This window comes from Anser anser, assembly GCF_964211835.1.
Source record: "Anser anser genome assembly, chromosome: 4".
Taxonomy (NCBI): domain Eukaryota; kingdom Metazoa; phylum Chordata; class Aves; order Anseriformes; family Anatidae; genus Anser; species Anser anser.
Window position 1 is genome coordinate 49,808,627 of NC_139724.1, and position 26,809 is coordinate 49,835,435.

The 26,809-nt window shown below is 38.3% G+C and overlaps 1 protein-coding gene across 12 annotated transcripts in view; it reads right to left on the minus strand.

The window, feature by feature from the left end:
- Positions 1-26,809, minus strand: part of CRACD (capping protein inhibiting regulator of actin dynamics) — a 129,501-nt gene that overhangs the window by 60,412 nt on the left and 42,280 nt on the right. For 7 of the 12 annotated variants that reach the window (XM_083836154.1, XM_083836152.1, XM_083836146.1 and 4 more), the window contains one exon: positions 10,417-10,559. The gene's annotated coding sequence lies outside the window, so the exon portion shown is untranslated. Of the gene's footprint in view, positions 1-4,407; positions 4,428-6,677; positions 6,701-10,416; positions 10,560-14,142; positions 15,084-26,809 lie in introns of those variants that run through there. The other 5 variants (XM_083836155.1, XM_083836151.1, XM_083836142.1 and 2 more) reach the window with 4 other exon arrangements.

A 26,809-nucleotide genomic window follows, 5' to 3' on the forward strand; every position in this document is an offset into this window, starting at 1 on the left:
GGCCCAGTAAATGTTTTGTTATTACATTTTCTTTTGTGGAGAATAATTGCATAATTCACATCACTGAATTGGCAACAATACCATTCGCTGATAGCAAAGTAAAATATTTTCCCCCCATCTCACCAGCTCTGCTGTCATCATATTGCATCTGGATGTATTTTGGATGTGAGAGGAAACTGAGGCAGGTTTGTTAACACCTTAGCATATGTAATTGCAGATATCAATTTTTATTTCTTGCTTTATTGCAACGAACCCTGCATCTTTTTGTCTTCTGTTATCACTACCTTAAGTCGGAGGTAATAGAGGTTATTACTGCAAGCTTAGATTTGGCATGGGCTCTAGACCTTTAACCTGGGAAACACGTTTGCTCAGAAAACTTACCTGCTGGTTACAAAAAGAACCCACAGATTACCAACTCAGTCAAATGCGCCAAGTTATGTGCAGTCAATGGACAATACTGAAGCTAGAAAGAGAAATCAAGTAAAAAAGAGTGACAGACAATGAGCCAGACAAAAGTCACTTCACTGGAAGTTTTTGAACGGTAACTAACAATACAAAAGAGAGGATGCATCATTTGGACAAAACACATCTCATGGGAACTACTCTCCGGCAACAAAGGGAGCTCTCAAGCAACATAGTTGGACTCTCATCTCTGTCCCTTAGATGCTGGAGGTCCAAATGCAAAAACTCTCGAGTCAACATAAGTCATTTGATAATATATGGCATTTGCAATGAATGTACAGTCACCTCCTTCTAATCTGCTTCTTCAAACAAGCTCTACTTGGTAACACCCAGCAAAGCTGCCTGGCACCGACTGAGTGAACTTTGAGGACTGATTGTCCAGTTTCCTTGCTACTGGACATTTCCAGCTTAACAGTCCCAAGAGCAGGGTCCTCAGCAGCAGCACAAATGCAGAGGACTGACTGGAGCAGACTGTGCCTGGGGACATGCACCTTTGCCCAGGAGTGAGCACTGACTGAAAAGCACTCTGCACGAAGGGAAACTGAACTTAATTTGCTGGAATTTTTAATACAACGTTGCTCTGAAGCCCTGACTTAGTGCAAGCAAAGACAAAATGGTGATTTTTGAATGTTTTTAGCAGAACTCTCAGTTGGAGAGAAACAGCTCTCATATTAATCAATGTCCTTGTGCCAGAGGAAAACATGGCAAGTGTCACTTCTTACCTTATTAAGCCACAAACCTTGTTTAATTTTACTCCATCATTGTCTTACCGGGGAGCAGCTACATTTCAACTAACTTCTGTTTCCATGATTTTGACATTTCAAAGATTCTGTTACACAACCAGAGCAGAAATAATAACACTAGAGCAGCTGAAAGAGTAGAACTTAATAAAACGTGCTACAAAACAGGAACAGATTTAGGAACAATGAGGTCACCTCACACCTCAACACACATGAAGTTATTCTATTCACCGAAATAACTTCACGTTCAGTAGTATTCACAGCACAAAGTACCACGCCATTTTAAAGAGACAGAAGCATTTTCAATACTTTGGCCAATTAGAAAACATGAACAGAGACCCATACTATGTGTTACCCTTACAGCTTTCTCCTAGTTTTATAGATCAAGAGAGAATTCAAGAGGGAAAAAACTATTCCCTCTCTTCCTCTGAAGAGTGGTGGGAGGCAGGATGGACAGAAGGCAGCCAAGTGGATATTCAGGTGCCTGAAAATGAATGGACAGATGATAAGGGGACAGGAAAAGAAGAGGAAGACAAGTGAGGGATCAACAAAAGATTAAAGCAGGCTGGATCTTCATGGATTGGTAGTATCCGTGCAGCCAAGAGCTGTTCTTTTTTATTATTTTAAAAAAGAAGGGAGTGGGATTTTTAGGAGCAGAGGGTATTTAAAAAAAAAAAAGACCCCAGAGACCATGCTTTACTGAAAGGAAGAGAAGGGTGAAACAGTCAATATCTAATAAAAGAAAGTTCTAGGTGTCAAAATCTCTCACGAAGCATGACAGCCCACTGAGCTAAAGCATGATATTGCTATCCCTAAAAGGGAATTGGTGTCTAAGTAGGTACAGATTGGAATCACTGACTCATCCACTCTGGGACTTCAAGGCAAACTGACAGAGAATGAAGAGCTGACAGAGGGAAGAGATGGGGGAGGAAAATAAGGAGGCAGAGGGATTGAAACAAGATTAGCTAGATGTGAATCCTAAATAAAGATTAAAATCACTGCCTCATTTGGGGACTTCTGAAAGTCAAGGTCATGAAATTAACAGAAAACTGGCAGTTCATGAGCTCATGTGATGACATTCATGGGAGCAACCTTCAGCAGTATTTTACCTCCTAATAGTTGCCATTGAACAGTTCTCCCAAGCTTCTTAAAACCACGATTTTCATTAACTGCAAGCATCTAAAAATCCCTGCTCCCATCCCATAATTAGATCAACCATCTCTTTGAATACAAACAAGAAAATCTTCCCCACAAAAATCTTTCTATTATTTATACACTCTGCTGCTGCCAAAAGAGCCAAACACTCATAAGAAAGGTCAATAGCCTGGGTCTCTTCTGTTGCACTAACAGGATAAATGTCAGTGGTGGAATTGGACCTAGCTTTTAATTAGATGATATAGATTACAAATCCTTTAAAGCAATAGAAAGCAGTGTTAACTTCTGCTTCTGTAACCAGTGCTCAGCACAGGTCAGATTTCTTTGCAGATTAAGAGTTATGTCAGTCTTTTTATGAATTTATGTTTTTTAATTAAAATTTCCATAAGAGCGTTCAGTATTCCTTCACTCAAACAAATTCATATTCTCTTTCAACTGACTGAACTGTAGGCTCTTCCAATTACAACTTTGTATAGACATAATTTCCTCTATGTACTTAATATGAATTAGAATTTATTAAGCTGTACCTCATGATGAGCACCTTTTATTTTGCTGTGATAATCTTTTTGGTGTATTGTCTGCTTTGTTGATTCTAAAATTGCTGGGCCTGTTTCCTTGGAAAGGTGCAACTTCCCCTGAAGGCAGCCAGGGACATGACTTGGGAAAAAGCACAAGATGTCTTCAGCCTATTTAATACGACTTCAGGAAAAGTAAAGCATACAGATATTACTGTTTTCACTAATCATTTATACAACTAAAAAACCAAAACCCCAACTTAAGAAATCAGTTGAATTTATCCTCAAGCAACTTCCTGAAGTGGAACCTAAAGGAATTGTTCTCTTTATGATGTGGTTTTCTGAAATTCCTTTCCATGTTTCCATCTCTGGAGATTTCCTTAAGGCAGCTTCCTTTTTATAGAGGAAGGTATGGGGCTAGAAAAGACTATATTTTTAATCCTGAAAGATAGTTCCATCATACAGAAATAAACTTTCATTTTTGTGGCACAACTGTAGAGGAATGAAAGGAGTAGGGTTGTTTAGGAAGCTTTAAGTGTTCTCTAGGATAAAATGTAGAAGAAGTTCAGGTTTAGTACCTAGGAAAGTTTAGGTTTAGTATCAGGAAAAGTTTCTCAATATAGTATATTAAACAACTGGACACGTGAAGTGCAAGAACTTTCACCTTGACAAGGTACTCAGAAATATAATAAAATGAACAGCCCTACTCTTAAAAGAGGAAAGACAAAATAAACTGACTATAGTATTGCTTCTTAAAGCCAGGTTCTAGGACTTTCATTTACAGAATACTAGAATGAAGCTGAACATTGCTACAGCTTGAAATAATGGAGAAAAATTAAAAAAGAAAGGGAAGCAAAAGAAACAATACTAACTCAAATCCTGCCATAAAACAAAAAACAACTGTAACTTAGACTCCCTATACAAATGTTTGGAACTTGCTAGTCTGAGTAATCAAATATGCTCCAAACAGTGTAAGAAAGACACTGGGAGACCCATCTGCAGTAAGAAGAAACTGCAGGACCAGCCTGGTCAAATCCACAGCTTTCAGACACAGGCAGAAACAGATTCCTTGCAATAATTTATGAGGAAGAAAGAAGTTTCCTCTATAAATAAAATGAAAATATATTCTGTCTCTTTAATATACAACCAAAATGCCGATCTATTTTTACAGTACCTGAATCGTCAATAACCAGTACCTCAGAGTGAACATTTTGGTTAGTATTCCTTTCAGCTGCAGCCATATTTGGGGGGGTTTGCTTTTTGCTTTTTTTTTCAATTATTACTGTAAGAAGAAGTACAGCACAACACATTTACATAGTCACGGAGTTTATGAAATCAAACATGACTTTAAGCTTTCCCTATTTTTAAATCGCCATTCTTCTTGCAGTAAAATGTCTTACATTTTAGGCTCCTTTAGAACTACACAACAGCTGTACTGTTGTGAGGGTACGGGCGTTGTTACACTATTAGATCTTTAATAAATGAAATTGTAGCTGTGTTTCATAACAAAATGCAGTAGCACCAGTAAGTCATACCTCCAATGAATCGCAGAGCCCTGTAATAAGAAAGTCACATAGTGAAGAACGTGTTTTCCATCTTACTGTCTGTACTTCTTCCTCTGACCACTAATAGCGACAACTAATAGTATTATTTATTTATGGAACATGTAATATATGCTTCTATTATATGTAATAAATATGTAATAAATATTTTAATAGTATAATAATTAATTTTAAATAGTATATCCAAGATTTCTATTTAACACAATAAATACAGTGTTGTTCATGAACACTAGACTAAACAGTAGTTTTGAACAGTAGTGTTGAACAGTGTTATAGTATAAAACACTGTATTGACTACCTAAATGCTGTAGAACTGCAAAGAAACCTTCTAACAGAAAATTATTTTCTTCAAATTACATTCTCTATTTAGGTGTTTTCCATACTTTAAGTTTCACCAAGCAGATAGCAACTACATTAACAGGCTCAATAAGAGGTACTTTACTGCCTATGTTACATAGGAGTGTTATAATGGTACATTATATCTTCCAGATCTAACAAGATAACCATTAAAAACTGCAGCATTGTCCTTCTCAAAAAATACAGTCATACTATAATAACACCTTGAAAGGTCTTGAAGAGCTTCCCTAGACAAGCTTGCCTACTGGCTGAATATTTTTTCTTACTTTTGCTTCATCTCCATAACAGTTCTCTTTTGAGTAAGTCTTTCTTTATACAGTAACATATGTCATATGGAAAAACACTGATACAAAACAGCACTATATTATATTGTTTTATCCTTAATTGTATCAACAAAAATTAGCAATCTCAGCAGTACCTTGCAGTGAAAAACATTACCCAGTCACACCAGGAGAGTTCCGCTCCCATTTCTACTTAACAATACAGATGATGGAGCTGAAGAAAGATCTTGTCTTGAAGACACCTTTGCCCACTGCCAGTTCAGGGCATTGCAGATCTCCAAGATCAAAGAGTGAAGTGAAACAGGAAGGAAAAATAGCAAAGGATGCATGGGCATTTCAAAAGTCATGCAAGTCTCTGAGCTGCATTTCAGCTGGGAGATTCATTCAGATGGAAGGGAGAAGGCCACGGGGAATTTTAAGTAAAAATTTAAATTCATAGACATGTAGTCTGTATCTAAGCATATAGACCAGACAGTGAGTCAATAACCAGTACTGAATTTAATAAACCTTATCATAATTACCTCTGATATACACATGGATGTCTTTTCCTTTTAGAATTTCCTGAAGTTTTACCACTCTCCATCCTAGTCAGTCACCAAAGCCCAGGGCCACAGTGAGCTTCCAGCTCAAGGAAGCAATAAATCACATTAAAACTAATCATATGATTCTCTTTTTTTCCTGAATTAGAACTTCCAAAATTATTTAGCCAACTGGATGCACCACAAACAGAAATACCCCATTAGTGAAATCAAACCAGGATTTATGTCAGCTTTTGCCTGTTCCAAAACTATAAATTTTAATTCCCGAGTATTCTTAAAATCCAAATCTGAACTTTAAAACTTTAACTTAGGGGCAGCAATACAAAAAAAAACAACAACAACAACAAACAAACAAACAAAAACATATATATCTGTAAACAATTTTTTCACTGATTCAGTTCTGAAAGTACTAGAGAAGCATAATTCACCTCTTGCCCTCATTTAATTTTGCCTGCAGAATTCTTCCTTGCTATTCTCTCAGAATTCAGCAAAAGAACATATAACTAACTAATCCTGGAATAATTGCATAAGAAGGCTTCCCTCATCGACAGGACCACAAAAATAAAAATCCAAACAGAAACTGATCTGAATTTTCTGAACGTGACTTCTGACCTTGTGAAAATTTGACTAAGAAAATTTGAACTCATTGAAAAAGAATCAAGCACCAGTCAAGCCTCATGGTTTGGGACCCATTTTAAGACACAAACTGACCCAAAATACTTGTAGTGAGCACGGAAATCTTACCATGTACTATTGAATGTAAGTACGAACAAAAAACCTCGATTCCAGTTATAACTTGGTAATTAAAATAAAGAAATGAATTTAATTAGAACCTAGCAACACTACTGCCAGCAAATCATTTCACAAAAATTAGATTTGCCTTTGAAGCTATTATATTCATTTTTCTAAAACTCTATATTAAGCACAAAGACTCAATAACATACAGGCATCTACAGGCTGAACATAAATACTGCTCTGATTTTTGACATATATATATATATATATATATGTACCATCCACCATATCCAAGGGAAGTAAAGGTAGAACAAACAATTCTTGCACCTACACAAGTTTTTTGCATTCTGGAAAGCTTCCTAGGGAAACACAACAGACGAGAAAGTTAATTAGTGAAGTTCTACATTGAGAGTTTTAAAGAACGTGAAAACCATGATATGGTAACTTGTTATGTTTATAGATGTGCTACCATTACTTCAAAGCAAATTGATCACAAATAACTCTGTTCTCCATGCTGACAGTATCACTTGTAAGAGGAAATTTTTGTAAAGCAGCCTGTGCCATATGCTTTGCTTTCTCTAGGTTCTCCTGGGAATCTTAAAATTCACAGAGGCCGGTGTAGCTTCTGCATTACAGCAGACCTTCCTATTGCCTTCCCACTTCCCTGCCAATAATAATTACAAAATAGACACAACCAGTACATTACCCAAATGAAATATGAAACAATTATTTGATATTTACAGCATACTTTTCAGATCGTCAAAATCTTCAGGATTTTACTGTGCAAGTCCTGTATTCATCACCCTACCATCAGCAGATGAATTTAACCACACGAGTTTTCAACTCCTGCTGCACAGTTCTGTGTAGTGCTGCAGGCTCTGAACTCACCAGTTAATTGCATATTCAAAAATACTTTTCATAGAAGTGTAATCATTATTTCAGATTGCTGTGACTCTCGGATTATCTTCTTGCTTTTTCTTCCTCAGTCATGGAAGGGACAAACCAGCTGATTCTTTCTAAGCAGGACACACACTGCGGAGGGCCACGTGGTGGGCAGACATGGCTGTAGTAAGCACAGCTGACTTTTCTAGATACTTTTTCCATCTGGTGAAAGCATGGAGCAACCCAGCTGAGCTCTACAGCATGATACCTTGGGTTCCAACCATGGCCAAAGGCACTGTATGAGCACACCACAGATTAAATGAGAAGCTTCCTCCAGTGTGCAAGGATGACTCCTGCACTGTGCTATAATGAGGATATGACTTTGTTCTGCAACTCGGCCTTGGCTTGCTTTTGTGCAGAAGAGCATGAAATCAGAGTCTGTTTACAGTGAAAAACTTCCTGTCTGTTTTTGCTATATTAAATTTGAGAAGACAAGCAATTCATTCACATTCCACAGATTTTCACATTGAGGCTTATTTTAATTATCATTAAAATTCATTGCAAGTGTAACAAAAAGAAGCCTGGAAATTTAGAAAATGAATCATGAACAGATGCTGCAACATAATGTTGACTAAACCAAGACCTCTTGGCAGGACCTCTTCTGCAGGGAGGCGGTGGAGTCACCGTCCCTGGGGGTGTTTAAGGAAAGATTGGACGTGGTGCTTAGGGACATGGTCTAGTGGGTGATACTGGTGGTAGGAGGATGGTTGGACCAGATGATCTTGAAGGTCTTTTCCAACCTTAATGATTCTATGATTCATTAAAATAAGGAAATAGATTATTCACATAGTTGGTTATTACACAGTGATTCATTTTATAAAATCCTTGTAGTTTGTACTTCCACTAAAGTGACTGAAAGATTACAATCAAGTGCAAACATAGTAATCAGTTACAGTAAGTAAGAAATCTTAATTGGGTAAACATAAAGAACAAGCAATCCAAAAGAAAGAAAACAAATTAACAGAATAAAGGGAAAAACAATTTAGAATGATACAAATGAAATCAGAAACTTCAATAGAGCAGAAAAGAACAAAGGTTTTTCTATTCTCCATGAAGAATGAAAACAAAAAGCACATCGTGAAGGAAAATCGAAGCCCTTGGAGAACCAGGAGAGGATAAATATGTATCTGAAGCTGTAAGCATTTTAACCTAGAAAATGTGAAATTGTAGAAGGAGCTATAGAAAATGTATGTATTAAATATTAGATTTCAACAAACTCGTTCAGGAATTTACAAATCATTTACAAAAAAATGACTCATAGATAAGCAAAACATCTACTCATAGTACAAATTATTTCCTATTAAAGTTTTGCTTCTGTTTTCTGCAGAAAAAATTAATATTCTAACAATGTGGGGGAGAGGATTAGGAAAGAACACTGGGTACATTGTAGGAAAAAAGCTAGCTTTAATTCGCTTGGAACAAGAATTACATGCAAATTCTATACAGAAATGTATGTCTTGTATACTTTATTTATGAAATGCATTTTAGCCAATCTGAAGATGATACTGTAACTTACCACTCGCATGCTGCTCTCTGAATATCCATCTGTTATTGTACTGAGGCACAGCAAAGTGAAAAATGTGCTATTTGAAAACTGCCATATTGCATGAATAAATGAAGTCTATTAAAAAGGAACAAGAGAAAGGTCAGAACCTACCATCCTTACACACAACTGTCATGGAAAGTTGAGGTTAGAGAGAGCAGGCAGGAAGCATCCTGCATTTACAAAGCACCTTCCATTGGTCGTGGCACACTTCATATCTTCCTGTTTTTAAAAAAAATAAAAAATGTCCTACCCATATTACAGTAACAGAAAACAATTTTGTGTGTGGCCTCACCAGAGGCGAAGGTTTCTATGAGAGAAAAAATATTCTCATGACTACGACTATCTCAAGAAAACAGCACTTTTTTCCAATGAAATCACACCATAGCATTCCAGCTGATCATTAAAGAAAAGTTGACAATATCAGCCTATGATTCATTCTCTTTCCACATACCACACCAGTCAAACATACATTTTAGCATGATAGTCAAAAGTAAGGTAGGGCTCTTAGATAACAACAGTCCTTGTTAATTTACTGGGTAACATTGGTTAGAGAGAACAGATTCCCCAAATGACATGAATAACTGTGAAAAACAGAACCATATATATAAATGTATTTTTTTTTCCTGAAAAAACAAAGACAGCATCTCTACATCAGGTAAACACTGAACCCCAGTTTTATAGAAATGCAGAGTGCATTAACAGCACATGGTGAATGCTAAGACAGACAGTAGTCCTGCAAGCAAATTTTGACTGTAGGCTAAAGCAAACTGAGTAGGCATTCATAGATAAAGTCATTGATGAACATGTCTGCCCTAGGACTATATTCCAGAATGGATGCTCTATGAATAAGTCATTACCTATCATAACTCCAATATTTCTCACAGACAAAAACTAAATAAAATAAAATCTGAATGGACAAAATCCTTTTCTGCTGTCATTCCACTTTCAGAGGAAACTCACACAATTCGGTATGTTTCAGCTGTTTTCAGCTTTGTCCAATACTCATTAGAACTGAAGCATCTAAGGAAGCAGGGTTGTAAACATTTCACAGATAAGCAATCAATCAAAAACCTTGCAGAAAGGAAAACAGCACAGATCTGTTCTGATAAAAGCCTAAATGGTGGACAATTACTTAACACTAATTCCCAGTGGCAGCATTCTGCAAACATGCCATATTTCTGCCTTGGCAAAATTAGAGTTGCTCGGTAGACTGGAGACTACATAAACCTTTGCATGGGTAAGAATAACTTCAGAGGTCAAAATGAAATAAAGTATTTGATGTCATGTGCAGTACTTATTGGTTTGTTTATTTTTCTCAAAAAAATGCACAAAAGCTACACAAAAAAATAGTTCCAAGTACAATAATACATGCATTACATTCTTCTTTTAGTATGAAAATGCTCTTTGTTGTTTATAAATTAGAACGTGCAGGTTAAAATCAGTGCTTTAGTATTCATTATCTGCATTTTTATTTCGTTCAACTTAACCAGTCATTAAATGAAGATATCACTTACAGTGATCAGCAGAAAATCTATTGAAAAAAAACACCACTACAGGATCAGCAGAAAAAGTGATTCCTTACCTTTTCTAAGATGGAGTGTGTTGTTCTCTACTTTCACACAGTCTTTCTCTCTCTCTCAGATGGGGATTTTTCTTTAAGATAAGCAATCAGGAAGCAGAATACAATCCTAGGGACCAGTGGTTAGCATTCTTCTCCCAGACTGTCTAGGCATAAGGGGGAAAGAAAGAATTTTAGTTCGTCTTTTCAAGACTAGACTAAGAGTTTGCATTTTTATTTTTTTTCTTTCTCTCTTTCCAGGGTGTGGAGCAACTCCAGACTTATCACATCTCTTGTAAATGGTTTAAGGTGTTTGCAGTCCAAAGAAAGAAAGAAAGAAAGAAAATATATTGCAACCAGAGAAACTTTCATTAGCTTCAGATTTCCCTCTGAGAGTTTCATACAAAGTGGTCTTTCTTTACTCTTTCTAACTAGTGAAATAGCAAACACTTTCTTATTTTTCCTTCCAAACAGCCATATCCTGCAATACTAAATCGATTATATCTCAGTAAAAATATGTCACTGTTTTTACTGTAGTTTTGGCTGAACTAAAAATGTGGTATTTGACTCTAGTTTCTCAAAAAAAAAAAAGCAACTTCTGAAAATTAAATTAAGAGCTTATCATAACTTTAATATTCCTTCAACTACAGCATTTAAAAATAAAGTTTTAAATACTTTTCTGGCAAAAAGAATGGAATGCCTTTTTTAATAAAGCTTCCTACTGTAAAAACAAGAACAAAAACAAAAACGCCTACAACAAAATCAAACTATAGTAATCTATCTGAATAAACTACAAAAGAGGAAAATTTTAAATGGGTGAAAACAAACTGTAAAATTGGACAAAGCAACTGAACTAGTACTTTCACCAATTCTTCTTTTGTTTTCACAAGACTTATGTTTTACTTTAAAAAAATTGAAACTAACTTTGCAAGTTTGAAAAAGAACATGATGTAGGAGTTTCCTTAAAAGTTTTTTGACTTGTCTTAGGGCATTTTGAAACTTCAATTTGTATGTAACTAAAAATAAGTGTGTACAAAACACGTTTTGTAGCATCTATCCTATTTCCATACTGTAACACATACAAAATAGCATTTGTTATATTCATTCACACAATCACTTGTATTTTCAGGGAGCTACAAATATGAGTATTTTGTAGGAACAATGTAATCAGGGAATCAGCACAACCATGCTCCATTTGGCAAGACAGGGATAAGTATGGTCTTCAACCATTGGGAATCCAAAGAGAACAGCTTGCCATCAGTTTGCAGGCATTAAATTGTGGGATTCTTAGCCCCAGGACTCAGGTGCTGCTGAAGTTCATGGGCGAAGTGCTGGTGGGTGCTCTCAGGCTGCCAGAACACAGATAAAGGATTGGTGGTGATCCCAGAAAATGCACTTGGGGGAGGCAAGGTCAGTTCAAGCTGAGAAATGGCATATTAGCACACAGTTGACTCTGCACTACTCATAACACTCAGGATGTCTCCAAGGTGTGAACGAAACATGAAAAAGTAATATGAAAACATCCTGAGCTCATCAGTTGCAATTAAAAAAAAAAAAAAAGGAAGGTACTCATACGCTGTGACAAACTGCAAGTCTTGATCTGCTGGTAGCTGTGAGTAACTGGGAACTCCAGATGTTAAAAATCTCATACAGGCACATCGATCTCAGATCTAGTTTTCACACATTGACTCAGCACTACCCTCTTGTTTGTGGGCAGTACTGAAAAGCACGTGCAGCCGTTAGGGCATGGACAGTTTGTGACCTGCAAGAGGATACCAGGTCGTGTTCTAGCAAAACAGGCATAAATGCATTCCCCTTTTGATCAAAAAAGCCCCCATACTCCCATTAATCGTCAGTTCAAGGAACTCTATTAGTTCATACCTGTAAATCCTACGTGCAATCAAAAGCCATTTCCAGTCCAGTCTCTCTGACAGTCCCTGCCCTGCAGACATCAGGTAGCTGGCAGAGCAGAGTCGCTCTCAGGGGGACTGGCTGCTAATTTCACGTTTCTCTGCCCTTCCTGCACCTGACATTTCTGCTGATGGCTCTGGCAATGCAGGCACCAGGAGTTCAACGCACCTGCAGGAAAGAGCCTGCTGTAAGCAAGAGACTTGGGGTCTATCGCCTTGCACGCATCCCAGAGGAGTGGTAAATCTACCAGTGGCTGTCAGTATGCAGAATCAGTTTTCAATCTGCTGGTTAAGGTTTTGGGGCATGTGAGCGATGGACCAATCTCTGATTTAGTTCAGTATTCCTGAAAATTAGAATCTGAAGGACTTTGAAATCCTGGGTATAATATGGACTTCCACTGCTCAAGGTGCAAGAAGAAGAAACTTAAAGCATGGTCAGTGTTTACTTGTAAGCTCATGAAGCATTCCAGCAACTGCTCTGGCAGTAATAAGCAAATAAAAAATGTCTTCCTTCTGTTTAGTAGCATTCTTTTTCCTCTCAGGGGAAAGTGGATGCAGGTGGATAGGGAAACATTTTGATGAAAAGGAAATTCCAGCAGGCAGGCCAGAATGAAAGACTTGGTGCCTGAAAGATTATTTCAGGAAACCACTCTATATCTTTTCTTTCCAAATCAGCCATAAAATGCAGTGTGGTGTTAGAAATATAAATTTTCAGCGTAAAAAGCTACGCAGATGCATACTCTGCATATGCTTGGGGAAAGTTACTGCATCCCACAGTAATAAGTAGCACCCAGTAAGTAATTAAAAAAAGTAAGTAACTGCTATTACCCTAGCAGTAATAAGTATGCCAGGCCCCAGAGCCTGTGAAACACCTAACCAGAATGAAAATCAGGAAAGAAAAAGCTGCTTTATTTTCTCAGGCTGTTGTAGGACAGATAGCACCGTATTCTGCATTTCACCTTCTCACAATCTACACTCTACCTCAAGAAATAATAATAGTACAAATCTTCAGAAATGGAAAAAAAAAATGTTATAAAAGCAGCTCCCTGAAAATAGCTGCCACAGTACTAGAGTTATGAGTGGTAAATTACCGGCTGGTCTATTTCCAGCTCCTCAGACAATAGTCGTTCTTGTACATAGGCCAAGGAGTTGTTATTTTGCCATGCACCACAAGACCGGTAGGCAACTCAGCATGGCAAATCATCAAAAATTGTACCAGTGAAGGGCCCTCCCGTATCTTTCCCCCCCATCTCTAAATGTCCATTCATCTCGACAGATCCTGTTTTTCCAAGAGCATGCTTCAACTTCTCAGGATGGCTGAGGAAAACTCCAAAAGGAAAATAATGTGCCTAGCATTGCACAGGTAAATATAAGCGTCCTTAGCATAGAATCATTCCAGTTGGAAAAGAGCTCTAAGATCCTCTATTCCAACCTTAACCTTACTACTCACAGAATACTTTCTTTCCCATGCAAAGGAAGACTCTGATTTAAAGAAGAAGAAAAAAAAAAAGTGTTTCCCGTCAGACAGAGAAAGCCAGTATCAACAACTCCTGAAAAAAGCAGTAGAGCACAGAGATATCTTTCAGTTTAAATACCGAAAGCTGTGACTCAGTGTTTCTTATCGCAAGCAAGCAGATGATCCCTCTACGAAATGCATGTTTTCTTTAGAAGCTGGTAGGTCATTCTGCACTAGAAACAGCGTTACAACATTTAAAAACTGTAATCTTCAAATTAATTTTCATCACGCAATGCTCGCACACAAATTAATTAATTAAAGTATTTGACGCACCTATAAATTACAGAATATCAGTAAATAAGGCATTTTTTTCAGGCTACTTACCCAATAAAAGCTTGCCATGAGATGTTCATCACAACTGCAAACAGCAAAGAGAATAAATCATCTCTGGAGATCGTATTTCCCTTGCATGATGGTGCCAAACTTGAGTTTGACTCCCTAGTCCATTTGGGGCCACCTCCTGAAAGGAGCACAATCCCCAGACATTCACGGGTGCATGTGCCTACACACACGCAGAGCCATGGAAACAAGGTGCTCACCCAGCAGCACACATTTTTCCCACGTGGGCTGAAATGGCAGGTTCGGTTTATCTGACATTGTTTCCTTCCCAAAGTCTGGGGTTTGGACTGGCCAAGTGGAATGAATCCCCTCACTCTGATTACCAGGATGCATTTAGAGAAAAATAATATGCCAGCAGATACAATCTGACCTGCATTTTCCTAGCTTTCTGCAAGTTACAGGGGTTTGAATAAAAACGCTTAAGAAAAGTATCAGAGGGAATTTAATTTCAAAAGGGGCTGCCAACATACTAATGAGCACCCTTCTCTTATCCATCCAAACTTCATGGGCAAATTGTGGGTTTGCTCCATATGCAGAAAAAAATAACCAAACAAGGTTTTGTTAACCAAACTCTCCCTCCTCAGCCAAAATTACATTCATTGTAAACTTTCTTGAAAGACAAGAAAGAAGCTAAGGATTCAGAGCTAGTATTTAAAAACACTACAAATAGAAAAAAATGTAAGTCACGGCTAGTAAATAATATCTTGAAAAGAAGCACATGAATCATAGGATAAGAAAACTTGACAACTTAGCACATCTATTACCACTGATATGTATCATGTCCTGGAACTCTAAGATCTCACAAAATATCATTTAATTCATATAGCTGCTAGGTGCTTGGGGTAAAAACAAGCAGTTGAAATGCTCAAATCTCAGTTTTCAATAGTGGTAGAGGTCAGCGGGTGGACCCCAGATCTCCTTCCCCTGTTATTTTCAGAAATCCTCTTTTGAGGTGCAAACCCAAGTAAAAGGTAAAGGAAAAACAAACAAACAAACAAACAAACAAAAACAAAAACACCACAACCCACCAACCAAAACCAGACTGTGTGGCTCAACAATACCTAAAAAGGCACATAATAACCTAGGAAGAAGTGTAATAAGATAGGTCCAGCCTCTTTTCAGTGGTGCCCAGTGAGAGGATAAGAGGCAGTGGACACAAACTGAAACATGGGAGGTGCCCCCTGAACATCAGGAAACACTTTGGCTGTGTGGGTGACAGAGCCCTGGCACAGGCAGCCCAGAGAGGCTGTGGACTCTCCCTCCTTGGAGATCTTCAGAAGCCGCCTGGACGTGGTGCTGGGCAGCCAGCTCTGGGTGGCCGTGCTGGAGCAGGGCTGGGACCAGGTAGGCTCCAGAGGCCCTGCCAGCCTCAGCCGTCCTGTGGTTCTGTGAAAATGGAAGGGAAGAAACCTGGAAGGTAATTTCCAGGTCTAGGAAACAGAAGTAGGAAAACTTTCCTATTTTTTCTCACGTACAAGCCTATTTATCACAAGCCAACAAATGACATAAGTAAACAGGATAAAATTGGATTAACCTTGTCAGACCTGCTGAGCCATTGCTGTTGACGCTGTAATTTTTCTGGGTCAGACTGACACCATTAAAAAGCATCTCCCCAGTAATGTCGTACAGATAAAATTCAAACGCATGCAAAAGGCAGAGTCAGAAGGAAGCTTTGATCTCCCAAACTGAAAGGCAGGAACAGTCTTCTCAGAAAACCCTGTTAGGCCTTGACATGAAAAATGCAGATTTTGCAGGGCTAACCATCCCCCTGCACGCACACACTTCGCAGCTGTGTGCCCGCTCACCTCTGCACTCTCTCACTTCACTCCAGCACAGGGAGGGGCAGCAAAGGTTAATTACATTTGCACTGGCGAGCAGCACAGCTGCATCTAGAGACACTGGGGGACATAGGGATGGATAAATGAAACCGTTTGACCTGCACTATCTGACTGCTGCTGAGGCATGGAACAGGGAAAACTCACCTGGGTGTAAGGGAGCTTGGTAGCTTTGCAGTAAGGACTAGGGATAGTTTTGGAAAGCATCAACATGCAGCAATGCTGCAGCACAGCCACAAAGCATGCTGCAGTTCTGCCTTACCTGATGATGAACAGCAACTAAATAAAACTGCAATTTTACCCGGGATGTGCTGTGTTAGGGAGAACTCCTCTGAGTAACCATCCTGCAGAGCTCTTCACACTTGGCTAGCATCAGCCAGGGGAGGTATTCAGGTGTGAATCAAAGCACACTTTATTGCGGTGTTTAGCTACACTTAGGCTGCCAGAATTGAAGTGCAAAGTGTCAAGAAATAAATGCGAGTCCAAACTTTCCCTTGGCTGAGGCTTCTCTTCTGCACAGCTTATACATAGCACTGCCTTCAGAAAAGGTGGGTGCCTTTTCCTTTTACAACAATATATCATGTTCTTTCTCAAGGACCACAAACATCTTCGATTAGAAATGCTTCTAACACGCTCTGAAAGTGACAAATGTGAAACATGACCGTTTCTTCACTTCACTGCTAAGATTGACAATTTTAGTTCTCTTTACGGTGCCAATTATAACTCTAATGTCCAGAAGAAAATATATTATTGCTTCTCTTGCATTGCTTTAAATGATAAAGCAGGTCATCAGCTGATGCAAGAATCCTTTTTCATTGGTTTTGAAGGTAAAATTCCTTCGGTTCTTTTCTGCCCATTTAAAGTGCAAATAAAAACACTGTTCTATGGCTAAAAAAAAAATCATTCCTAAGTATATACCCACAATATTTCCAAACACAGCTAGAAAAATTGTTATTTCCAATACTATGTGACCAGATTCTATTACCTTTATTTGATCTAAATTGAATTCTGTGCTACAGGCTGACTTAAATGAGGTTATAAAATTGCCTGTGGAGTAGGATCCTGCTCCACATCAGTGAGAGTAAAAGACTCAGGCCTTGCTACTTATTTTCAAAACTGTCAAAAGACCTTGAAAGTAGAAAAAAAGGGAACAGAAAAGCCTGAGAAACTCCTTCTTGAGGAATCTCATATCACAAAGTGCACAGAGAGCAGATGCCTCATGGATTAATTATGCCTAACCCTAACTTAAACCCAAGAATAGAGGGGAAAGCATGAAATTTCATCTATCTATCTCCTCAATCTGTAACAAAATCATTAACAACGTGTTTCAGCTACTTTCTGGTGCAGAAATAAATTTGCTAGCAGTCTTAGAAGCCCTCTGAAGAACACACTATATAAACATAAATCATTAATGAACTGAGTGACCTCACCTTTGGGTAACTAGAGACGCACAAAAACAACTCTCTAGAAGCAGAAAGTAGTCAGCAATGCCATGCACCAGCAGGCAGCAAACGCAAGCATCCTGATGCTGTAGCAGATTCCTTTTGACAGGCTTTGTGTTTTTATCACAGCCACCACAGGTCATCCATGGCAAAAAGCAAAAACTTCTGAGGACAAACCAGCGAAGGGTTCAATAATTAAGAGGGGGGATCCCTGCCTCATCTCTTCATTTCATCCAAGGCTTGCCTGAAATGAAGCATTTGACAGGCGCAAAAATGCATTCTGCTACCTTTAACAACACCAAAGCAGTCATTGTGTCTAAGCTGGTAAATGATGCAAAGCTCTTAACACAGACTGCCATGGTCCAACTTGGGGCTTGCAGCAACATCCTGGGGAAAAAGGGGACCAAATGTTCAAACACCCTATTCAAGTAACCATCCAGTTCCTTCGGCCCCACAGAGCACTGAGAACTACCTCATGGGTAAAGCTGCTGCTACACAAAATCGGGCATACACATAGGTCCAAAGCACCCAGATCCAGGCCTTGTGAGTTCAAGATTGTGGTGCTTGATAGAGACTTTTGCAGTCTGTAATACAAAAAAATCATTTACAATTTAAATGAGGACAGGATGGTGACTTTGCAAGACCAGTGAAGTTGTTCAATGCACAAGCATCACAATCGAGGGAAACAAAGGCAAGGATTTCTGTGAAAAAAGAAAAAAAATAAAAAACACAAGACGTTTGTAAATCTGGCAGAGCATGAGCAGAGATGTTGTCTCTGGTAAAGTGAGTAGAATGAGACGATGCCTCACTGGAGAATTCTTTGGGGCCACCAGCTCTGTGAATGGCATACTGGGCTTTTTCTTCTCTGTAGGGAGAAGTGTCAAAGGGAGCACTTCACTGGCAGTCCCCCTCCTGCTAACAGCAGTACATGGGGAGAAACTCACAGCTGAGAGTTGTGTCAGGTCTGTGCAATCGTTTTAGCTGACAACTGGTCTAAGATGCCTCCTTTGCTGTGCATTTAAGAATTTGTTTTCTAACTAGCTATAGAAGCAAATTAAACATGGTATTTTTACAGCTGGTTCTAGACAGTTTTTCAACTTGTTCTAATAAGATAATTTGACCCTGAAACTGTGGCCATTGTTTACTGGCAACCCAGTACCTTCATCCTGATGGATGTTTTCACTTGCTGTCACCTTGCGATTCATATCTACCTCACATTGATGTATCATGGCTGGCTTAGATGGTAACATGTGGTGCAGAAGTATTTGTACTTTTCCCCTCTTGTAAATCTGTTACCTGTAAATTAAGAAGTAGGATTGAACTGACTTGCATCTTCTCCCTTCAAGAAATCTGTATGCAAAAAACTATGTTATCCAGACAAGATTAATACAACTTCATGGTAATCAATAGTTTCATCCCTGAAGAGTTTTTAACCTTCAAAACTTTCTCTCTCATATAAAAAGAAAAGGCAGAAAATTGAGCGGTGAGGGACAATAGTTTCCCTAATTCCTTCTAGCTATCCTAAGGATGTAAAACATGAGGTGCAGAAACCTCCAGAGATGAGAGGCTGGGGTGGGGGAAAAAGAAACTTTCCTGTCTGAAAATTTGACAGTCTTCTACCACGATATAGTTTCTTGCTCAGGCCTCTCAATGTTTGTTGTGTTTATTTAATAAAACACCATGTTTATTGAAAGACAAACTCAACTGGTGATTATGTATCTAGTTCTATAAAACTATAATAAAAGCAAAAGGCTCAAACAAAGGAAGAAAAGTCACTTAAAAGGACTGGAGAGCATTCATTGTATTTCAGTTGTTATTTGTGTGTATCACGACTTTCGAGCTTATCCTCCTCTTGAAACAACCCACACAGATTACTACAGAACAATTTTTCTTTCAATTCCAGGACATTTCAAGGAATAAAATATATAACCTTTCCAGCAAGCACATTAATAACCATTCATTTGACAGGTGGAACTGCCCCTTACCAGCAGCCAGGTTCCCAAGCCTTCTACCAACACTAGTAAGTAATACCCAAGGTAAAACAGATACATGCGTATAAACATACACATACACACACACACATAATCTTCAGGTTTTTATAATACATTAAAGAAAGCTTCAAAATTCAAACAACTTTACTTGCCTTTCCCAACTTGATCTAAATAAATAGATCTGAAAATAAATAGAAAAATCCTCAGCATTAGCCAGTGGAATTAAATGAAACAGATAATAGGGTACCCTTTACACAGGTTAAAACTAATTAATATCTATTTAAATATCAGATAAGGACTGATAAGAAATAACATTTCTGTTAGAAATTTTGTCTTTTTCCCCCTTCATCTAAGTAGAGGAGATATTTCAGAACATACTTGGAAATTGCCAATTTGGCATTTGTAGTTTTGTTGAATAAACAAAAAATAATTTTAAAAGCTTTTTTTGGTTTTCAAACTATAAAGCCTTCTTGCTAGGTTGTTTTTCACCTCAAGGAAACATGGTGAATTTTATACAGTTATTCAAAAAATCATCTTTTGATAACTGTAATGGGCTACAACTCCAGTTCCTAGAAAAGATTAATGTGCCCATTTTATTATTCAGCGTCATACCTTCTCTTCACTTAAATAGCTCTGTTTCTCAATAGTGAAGCAATAGATGAATATCTTTACTGTGTTTATTTTTCAAATTGGAAAATGCATCTTCTGCAGAAGCTATTCCTTGCAATAAGAAATACATATTAGATGTAGAATCCCTTTTAAAAAGCAACTGTTTGTAAAACGAGTTATTGTTTATTTGAATAGGAATTTATTAATATAATCTATATTATAATATTTAATGGATTCTTATTGGATGTTGCTTGCAATGATAAATTCTCAGAAATATTTCTCTGTATGACAGATGTTGTAAACACTGCACGTTACATCAAGTCAGTTACATTTTATAGCAATTTAGATACCCCTTTGCAGGTATGCCTGGCTGTGTAACCCATCACCGCCTCCAACGTGACAGACAGAAAATATATGTAGAGTGGAAGAATGAAATATATGTAGCTGAGAAAGTACGGCATAGCAACAGCAGCATGTTTGTCTTTGCTTTTTTATTTCAGCACACTGAGTAATTTTTCACTCTAGCAGATATTTTCACTCACCTGGAAACCTTCCTGTTTTCTCTCTGTCTCCACGTCAAAAAAGCATGGATTAGGAAGCCTTCCTATGCTATTTTTGAATTCCCAAGGTATGATTGCTCTAATGATATGGTTTCCATGTTCTTCTAGACAAGCATTAAATCTCTCTGTAAGTTGGAGAAGCGTCCAACACATTTTTGGAACTGCTGCTACCCCAGCAATAAATAACAACTTCTGACAATCCTATAGATCGGTGCTATTTTTCTTTCTTTTCTGCAACAACCTTAAAAGGGCATCTTCACCAGCAAGGTAGCAGGAGATAAATATGTCAACTGTCAGGCGCAGAGATACTTAAACGCACCCACTTTCTCTCAGTGAGAAAATGCCTAAGGCAGGAAACAGCCAGAAATCTGAAAGAAAGCCAGTTCAAGCAGCAGGCACCAAAGGGAGATGAAAGGAACACACAACGGGAGTCTACCCCATGCCAGACACAGCTGATTCCAGCTGGTTTCAGCCAGTTCAAACTGGTTCCGGCTGGTTCCAAACAGTTCCAGGTGGTTCCAGAGGTTCCAGACAGTTCCAGGCGGTTCCAGCTGGTTCCAGACAGTTCCAAGGGAGCCACCAGTGGGCACAGTTGAGCCCCTCAGTGAAGCTGGTGGTGCTTCTGGGAATATAATAACGGACAAAAAGCTGCACACAGAGTGAGGGAAAAGCCTTGCAGACAGTAACATCAAAGAAGAAGGAGGTGCTTCAGGCACCCTGCAGCCTGTGGAGTGCCCACATCGGAGCAGATAACCACGCTACAGCCTGTGGAGGGAATGTGGTGGAGCTCATGGAGGGCCCCAGGTCCGAGCAGGATATACCCTGAAGGAACTGTGGCCTGTGGAGAGCCCACGCAGGAACAGGTTTATCCTGTGGGACTGCGTCCAGTGGGAGGGACCCCACCATGCACATGGGGAAAAGCATGAGGAGGAAAAAGTGGCAGAGAAGGAATCGTTAGGGGCTGGCAACAGCCCGCCATTTTCGTGCCTCTCAGGGACCAGGGGAGACAGGAGTCAGGCATGAGGGAGGGAAGTTGATTGAGCCTCGGAAGAAGGTGGACTGGCAGGAAGGTAGTTTAAGTTTTTGTTTCTCACCATCCAACTCTATTTTTAATTGGCAATAAAAGGAGATCCAACCTCCCTCTCATAAAACTTTCAGTGCACTGATCTGGTATTTGTTTGTATCTTTGTTTTCTCCCTTTTCTCAGAGTAACGCAGAGATTATTCAACACCATCATTTCTCTAAGTAAGCATTATTAAATGAAAGTGATATTGGGCATCAAAAAAGATCAAGTTACTAAGCATTTTTCTGGATGTTTAGAAATGGTTCATCAGCTAATATCACAGATCAAAAAATAAAAATTGTTGCAATAACTTCCCACATTATTTCACTTCCGTATTTCAGTATTTATATGCCCAGTGTTAACTAAAACCATTACTTCAATTGTTTTATAACCAGTATATAACTGGTTTATAACTATTATAAACCAGTGGTGCTGGAATGACCAAGTGCTCACAAGGAATTATGAAATTCAGATGATGCAAAGAGTTAGATTTGAGAGAACTCTATAGGAAATAAAAAATTAAACAAATTGTTCAAACAAATGAGCAGGAAGGTAAAACTAAATAGAACTGAATGCCAGCTATAGAAGCTGTATGTGTATGCCAACAACAGGAAACACGGGGCTCAGCTATGGAAACAAAAGCAGGTGAGCAAACAGAGTACAAGTGTTGATACCCCACTGCAAGCAGATGAATCATTTGGCTAAAATTGGGAATGTTCTTTTCAACATCTATTTTTAAATAAAATGTCTAAAAAGCTTTCACAAGATTTCTGTAATTTCTATTTCAGTTTCCAAGAAGTACCAAAATACTACCAGAAATGTTTGTCCCAGAGCACTGCTGCCAGGATCTCAGAATAAATTTCCCCAAAATTTTACATGAAAGCACAATGAGAATGTTTCCAGCTTGTTCTGTCTATGTTTTAGGTTCAAGGAGCCTAAATAATTAGTCTAGCTTGCATGTCAATGACAAATGTAACTTCAAATCTTTGATAAATCCATCTTCTCTTAAAAAAAAGATTCTCTGTGCTGAAAAGAACAAATACTGGAAAATACTCAAACCTTTACCAAAAAACAGATTGAGAGGGAGAAAAGTTCACTTCTTTGAAACAAAAAAATCTGAAAACTGCTAAGTTTCCCTGGGTTTCTTTAGCTGATTGTTTTCAACGGCAACACAGATTACAAAAAAAGAAATGCTGATAAAAGAAAAAATATGGCCTTCCCCAGCTGTCAGTTTGGCTGTTTTCTACTTGAGAAGTAGAAAGCATTAGAATTTGTCCACATCTAACTGTACATTAAAACAAATAGTATTGTTTTACATAGCAGGAAAAAAATAGAATTCTTAGTTTACAGAATAAACCCTATATATTTTATTAGTATTGACAAATGCTACAACTTATGTCATACTAAAACTAAAAGATTATAGAATTGCAACCGCCTGGCCAAGTTTACTGCATTAATTTTATTTCGAGTCAAATTACATTGCATTAAATTGTGTTACGTTGTGTAAAATTGCAATTACACTTAGTGGTTTGGTTTAAATGGAACCACTGGATTTGCTACGTGCTAGTCACAGGCAGGACAGGGACACTTTGCTTGCATGGAGATAACCAATATCACATATCCTTCTACCCAATATTAATCTTCATTTTTTACCATTATTGCTCAGTATAATCTTTTCCATGCTATTAGGGACTTCCTAATAGTGTTCTGTCAATTATGTCAATATTTGTGATTAGTGGACATCAAAATGAAAAAGATGAATCTGTATGGCTGAAAGCCTTTCACAAAATGAATGTGACACAGGTAGCAGAAGCAGGATCCCTCCCTGCACTTAACAGATCTGGGACTTCTCAGCTTATACAACAATTAATTTCACAGGTCTCCTGTAACCTTCCTCTACGGATATTCTTACAAGGAGTGCTGACTCCATCCTCTAATGAATGCCAACACTTGTCTTCCAAGATTTGAACGGAACCAACAAATCGTGTCATGCTTACCAAATATATTATAGTATCAAAAATAATGGCATGCAACTCTTCTAGGTAAATGCCAATGTATTCCCTATAGAGTTCTTAGGTTTTCTGCTTACACTTTAATAGGTAACCTTCAAGAAATAAGCAATCAGAAAGGGTGCCAGACCCTCTTAAATTTAACAGGTCTTAGAGTCGCTTTTACAGAAAGTTACTACATGCCTACATACTTCTGTTTCATGCTATTAAATTCTTAGGGTTTTTGCTTGTTTGTTTGTTTATCCGGAAAGGAGAACACTGAATTACATTTTGGTCAGGACAACAAGAGATTTCTCAATTATATTAAAAAGGCAAAACCTTCTTACTAGGTCATGAAGCTTCCACTATTTTTGTAAGAAAGATTCTCTATTGATTTTATGAGAAAAGTTTCCTCCTACAAAGGTCAAGTGTTTCATTCTAGCCAAAGCCAATCATCACTGAATGATCACAGTGCTTTAAATTCAACCTTGGTGCTGGATTAACGTGTTAACTTCCTTACAGACAGCGAGTCTGCCATGTTTCAAACATACACCATCACTGTGAAAACAGGGACTTATTAATAAAGTACAAAGGTGAAGCCCAACAAATGTGTTCAACCTGGAGCATGTTAAGACTTCTGAACTGAGGAAAAATGGTGATGTGGCATGAGTTTTAGTGGCATACACATCCTCAGGTGACAAATCCCTACCTCTGCCCTGGAGCACAGAGAACTAGGATCCAATAGTTGCAACCTTGTTTACTAATTATAACAGGACAAAGACATCCCCTCTGATGCATACAGGGTCTATACATAAGTTAGGGAGATTTCAGATTTTTCACTAATAACAACCTATATCAAAAGAGAAGAAGAAATGTAAACATGCATGCACCAGGGCTGATGTACCCACAGAATTCAGACAGAAGCTGGATTGCACAAGTCCATTGCAGTAGTCTGATTTGGAGCTAATATGTGAAAATATACGTTTATATATAACATATATATATGCTTAATATATGAGTGCCCAGTTTTAGCCTCATTAAAAAAAAAAAAACCTACTAATACCTCTCATGTGCTTTCTGCAATAGACATAAAAGAGAAAGCATTCAAAATATTCACAAATGCCAGGCACACAGCTGTATCTTATACCTGAACAAGAAGTTACTCCCTTAGGTGTCTTTAATTTATAAATTGCAGCCTCCTGGTTGTATGGAATATCTTCTCTTGGCATAGGGATATTAACAGAGACAGGACTTTGAAGAAGTGCATTAGAAAGCTTCCTCGCCCCTGAAGACTTCTCCTAGGGGATTGCACCAATCAAATGCATTAAGAAAAGAGTCAAGTATTCTCCAAATATAACCTGCACTTTCTGAAAGAATTTAGCTGCAGCCAGAGTATTTTAGTTTGAGTTCCTTGTGCCAGAAAAGCTTCGTCTCCTTGTCAGAATTAGCCACCTAATTCTGGAAAGCTCACTGCTAAAACAAAGGGAACGTGTGAAACTGCAAAGGAGGTGTTATCACCTCTATTCAACAATAACAGGCTGTGATAGATGCCTTCTTGCCAAATTACTGTAGCTTTGTACAGAATTTTAATTCTGATGCAGCTAGGTTTAGCAATATGGAGCCTACGGGCAAGCAGGATTTAGAATTGCAAATCTATGAGACTCTGAACAAGTCTCAAATGTCAGTAAGCTACATAGAAAAGACTTCTCTGCTAAGGCTAGTCATGTTAGACTTTTTCATTGTTTTATCTTGTCAAAATACACACCATAGATGCTTTTCAGAGTATAGTGAAATAACTCCAAACAAGGCAAGTGATACAAGAGCTGATAGTTGCAATGCCTAAACCTAGGTTGTTAGGATGTCGTTCAGTTATTACTTATTTTGGCATATGATAACTGCCTAATCTTTTCTTGCCTTTAACAGGTCCATTCTCTCCTCCCTCACCAGCTGCTCACTTCTACCCTGGCAGACTTGATGCCTCCCTTCAGCTGGAGTATGACCAAGCAGGTAGACAACCTCCAGCCCAGAGATGGCGACAAACTGCAGGGCCAGGAGGAGCCCGAAGAGAACACCAGGAACATTCAATTATTTAAAATTTTTTCCTGTCTCCCCTCCAAACCAGTTACCATAGTGCTTACAAGGCAAACTGCACAACTCTTACTTAATTGCTGACCTAGGTTGTTGGGTTTTTTTGTGTATAAATGAGGGAAAGAGATGAGCAGTTCCATGGACACAGTTGAGGGAACATATCACAGATGTGCAGGTGAGGAGGTAGGTTTGATATTTGAAAAGGAGCCCTAGGTCTATGCAGTTGAAAACTCCTCAGAGGAACACCACTGTCCAGCACTACATCACACCATTAATACTCTAGCAACCTGAGGGCTCTAACATGAAGGGTGCTTGTTTTAAAGTGCTCATTTTTATTCTCATTATTCAGCGTGGTGCTTGTGTATCGCTCACTACATAGAATCCAGTCTAGAGAAATCATTCATTCCAGACTCACTTCATTCATTCTGCAAATTTGCCTGCAGTGCTCCTCAAAAATTAAAACAAAATGAAACATAACTTAAGTTCTGCTCTAATCCCTCTCAATTTTGAAATGAAAAAGAGCCAAAGTTACGATAGGATTTCATTTTGTAAACTTTTTTAAAACAAAACAAAACCAACAAAAATAGATCTATATTCCATTTTACCTAGTGCTTGAAGATTGGTGGGGAGGGAAGGCCAAGGGAAAGGAAAAGAAAGGACACTAGAGGTCAAAATGTCTCTATCTATTCATACAAGATGAACCCCTCTCTGCTTTCTGAGCTAAATCTTTTCCAAAACATTTACTGTTGCTAAAGTACTTACCATTCCACTGTTTTCCTAAGTGCTTTAAGTTTGACTTATTTCCAGTTCTAAGTAAGAGTAATTAATTTTTTCATACAAAATAATTCCCATGAGTTTCCATCGCCTTCAGCTCTAGAGGTTACAAGCTCACCTTGGCAGGATGGAGATATCAATGTTCCTATTTTGGTCCAGAAGCAAGGCAACTTTGTCACCTCATCTTGAATTAATTTTAACTATCATGATAGCTGTGCCTGAAAGCAGCTGTCTGGGCAGAAGTCCCCAGTTGTACTAATAATTTTAAGGAATTTGCACAATCGCATTCATCTTTATTACTG